Consider the following 4,263-nt stretch of genomic DNA (forward strand, 5'->3'; position numbering starts at 1 on the left):
GTTGATTGATTAAAGCAAGTGAACTTCTAAATCTTTGTTAAGCTTGTAAAACCTTGTATTCTTCTTATTGTAGGCATTGGGGAGTTTTGAGAATTGGTGATAGATTGAATTGTTCAAATTGATTAATCTTAATGATAATGAAGTGGATAACGGAAAGGCAATGTAATGATATTTATTGTGTGTATATTGTGACAAACTTGAATTGTGATATTGATTCAATTATTGATGAAATACTATGATGGTGTTGTTGTGACTTTGAATTGCTATGGATTTGTCATCTTATCAATATTGTGTGAACATGTCTATTTGCATTGGTTCTAAAATATTGTGACGAGATCTATTGTGATTATGTCGATGAGAAATGATAACGAGTGATATTGATGCTAATGGAAAATAATTTCGATGAGTGATATTGAGACCGAGGTTTGTTCCAACGGATACATGGACTTTGTGAGACCCCCATGGGTTTCGGACTGAGATCCAGTAGATGTGTGTCCTAGGACAGACATGAATCGCTTTACTTGACATATCATTGAGTTGCACATCATTATCATTTGTGAAGTTGTGATCTTCTTATGAGACTTGTAATTGATGTGCTTAATACTTGACCATGATTGATCTATACTTGATGGATTGTTGTTATTAAACTAAGTGTCCTGTGAATTGTTGGATTGGGTTGATTTTCTATGCAGGTTGTAGTTTGTGGAGGTTCGGTTGGGATGAAAGGAGTACTCGTAATCTATTTGGTCAATCTCGTGTTTAGTGGTTAGCTTGTTGAGTATCGTGTGTTTTGGTACTCACTCCTTGCTTCTACACTTGTGTAGGCTACGAGCGCGGATCTGCATGACTATTCTTCATCCCTACCTTGTTTGGGGCACTTCTTTTGAGACTTAGGAGATAACTACCTGTCACTTCAGCAGACTCTCTTGTTCCTTTACTATGTTCTTATTCTACTCTAGTAACAAAGACATTGACACTTGTATTTATCTTTCGATTCTGTTGTAATCAGTGGCGGATCCAGGATTTTAATGTTGTGGGTGCTCCATTAGCTACCAATCACAAAATATAAGTGTACAAATTTAACATTTTCCATAAAAAAGACAATCATATTTAAATATAATAGCGAATAAAAACCAATAAAAATTATATTTTGGATTTTTAAAAAAAAAAAGGAAGATGACAGTTTTTTCTATAAAATTTTGTTTAGGAAAATTTAGAAAAGACAGTTTGTGAAAGGTAAAAAACAATCAGCATTAGGGAGAAAAATAAATAAATAAACAAATTCAGCAAAATATAATTAAGAGAAAGAGGAGTTGGATTTTAAACCAAAAGTAACGTCCCTAAGGGGAATCGATCAGTGGTTGACAACCGAGAAACAACCTTGAGCACCCACCTATAACCATCAGACCAACCAAACCATTTGTTTCATGGGTGCTCACCTTAAAGTTTTATACGATTTTTCTTAATTTCAATATAAATATATATAGTTCGATACAAAATTAATGGGTGCTCGAGCACCCGAAAAGTACCATGTGGGTCCACCCCTGGTTGTAAGATATTAGTGACTTGTATATGTGACAGCCAAATTTTGAGGTTATTATTTTCTGCATTGTTGGGTTAGTTTGACTTGTCTTGGTAGGATAAGACGAGTGTCATCACGTCCAATCGTCCATTTTCAAATCGTGACATAAAGTAAGGAAAAAAATTCAAAACTTTTCTTAAATCAGGAAAATATTTTCCAACACTTTTCTTAAACCTCACCAATTGAAAAGGTTCATACCTGGGATCCAGCCCCAACCCGACCTTGACCTAACTCTTGACCTTGATTCGAGATCCAAATTTTGACCTCTCCACCTCGATCTAGGACTACTCATTTTTCAAAAAAATATTTTCTAGAAAAATATGAAAATATTTTCCTTCATACCAAACACACTCTAAAAGGATAAAAATCAGAAGAAGAAAAATTGCAATCAGAAATAAATAATAAGAAGTAAAGGATAATATCGGTATCCATATTATTTATTCGGCTTACCCATTTTTATCCATATCAAATATGATTTGGGTCAACTATTTTATCCATTTTACTTGATTTATTTTTGGCCAACCCGTCCTAACACCTCGCTATTTGAAAGAGCTAAAATTTGAAAGAACTAAGCTGGAAATAGCAACATCTAAAAATTCTGCAAGTTATGCATGAGTTAAGAGGTTGGGTCAACTTCAAATGACTATAACTTTCAGTACAGGATGAGTTTTATGGCCTATAAGATATCAAATAAAAGGTCTTGGAATCCTCTTTCCAACGCCACCGAGTTTGCTAATTTTCAAGCTCGTATGAGAGATATATGATTGTTTGAAGTCGGGTTGTCTATTTAAGAAAAGTTACCCGGATTTAAGAGAGGTATTTTGGTCTTTTCCTTACCCAATCAAATTAAAACGAAATCATCACATATACATATATATATATATATATATATATATATATATATATATTATGAAGAGTTGCGACTTTTATGAAAAGTTGTGACTTTTATGAAAAGTTGCGACTTTAATGAAAAGTTGTGACTTTAATGAAAAGTTGTGACTTAGATGAAGAGTTGCGACTTTTATGAAGAGTTGCGACTTTTATGAAAAGTTGTGTCTTTTATGAAAGGTTATGACCTTTTCGAAGGGTTGTAACTTTTCCGAAGAGTTGTGACATTTCCGATAAAGCACAATAAACATTTGTTCACACTATCCTTTGTTTTTTATCTATAAATAGAGGGATTTCCTCTCATTTTAAGACAACGAAAATTCTAAACTTCTTCTTCTGCACAATTAAATATTCGTGTACAATTCTTTCCTTTCTGTTTCATCCTATTATTACCTACCCTAGTATATTTTTTTACAATCATTGATTTATGCTTATGTTATTAATTGTTATTTTTGAATACATGTTTTAAACTTTGTTGTTTTATGTTTATGCAAAAGTTATTGTTATAACTATTTGTTAGTACAGATTAAATAACACACGTTAATTGAGTATTCACGCAAGTTTTCTCTATTGAAATTGTTGAAGGTATGTAAAAAAATTCCTTAAAGATCTATACTACCATCTCTTGAAGATACTATTCAAATTTGGTATGTCATGGTAAGGACAGAAAGACCTTAAAAGTTTTATCGCACCTTGATATGCGAAGTGAACAAGGAAAAGAAGATAAGAACTAATAAACTTTTGACATGGGTTCAAGGATGTGTCGGATGACCTATAGAGGAATATGACTAAACTGGAGCCTCTTTTAATCCCAAAGACATAGATAACTGCACAATAAATTAATTGCTCATATTCAATATGAAGTATGGACTGATTTTTAAGTTTACTGCAAGTTGTAAATACTTTCTTGAAGTAATAGATGTGTTTCTCGACATTGCGATTGGAGTAGAATTGTAGTTTCAAATTGAACTTCATCACTCTGGTATGTTGATTTATAAAAAACACCCAAACAAATTGAATAATTTGTGTAATTTTTCCCCTTCAAGTATATATAATAAGTTGATTGTTGTCCAATATGATACATTCTTCCTTTAATTTTTCATTTTGAATAATTACTTATGATACATTTAAATGAGAAACTTTAAAATGATATATGTAAAGCAAAAGGTAGAGCTGACCTTTCTACACGGTAGAATTAGAATATCTGTTCATTTTTTTATCCTTTTAAAATTTATTTATCCCTTCACTAACGATTATTTATTTATTAGAAAATTTAATATCTCCGGTACGGTTGATGTTCATTTGAATCCCCAAAAAATATCAAGTAATAACACTTCCTGGGCAAAAAGAAGAATTATAAAATCAAATTAAAGATGATTGATTGAAGGATAAATGATAGATATTATAATTATCATCTTCCTTTACATTATTAATGTTTGTTACTACGTAATCTTGTATGAAAGATAATATAGTGTTTTAGTTTTAATGACTCATAGGTTTTAAGTATTATTTTATAAATTCTGTGATAATAAATTCCCGCGCAAAGCGCAAGTGATTTTTGATGCTTATCATGACCAACGACACTAACCTACGGTATGAGTGTCTACGATCGTCGACAGTATAGTAACCCAACTAAAGGTTGGGGTCGTGTCCCAAGGGAGTGATTTTGAGAATTAATAGAAAAATAAAATGTAGTTCTAACTAGTCGTAGCTAAAGATATTAACGAGTAAAAAACATAGTAAATTAAAGGGGGTGACACAAAAGTGTCAAATAACGATTTGGGGGTTTTGTC

Source organism: Solanum tuberosum, unplaced genomic scaffold, assembly GCF_000226075.1.
Source record: "Solanum tuberosum cultivar DM 1-3 516 R44 unplaced genomic scaffold, SolTub_3.0 scf00147, whole genome shotgun sequence".
NCBI classification, from domain to species: domain Eukaryota; kingdom Viridiplantae; phylum Streptophyta; class Magnoliopsida; order Solanales; family Solanaceae; genus Solanum; species Solanum tuberosum.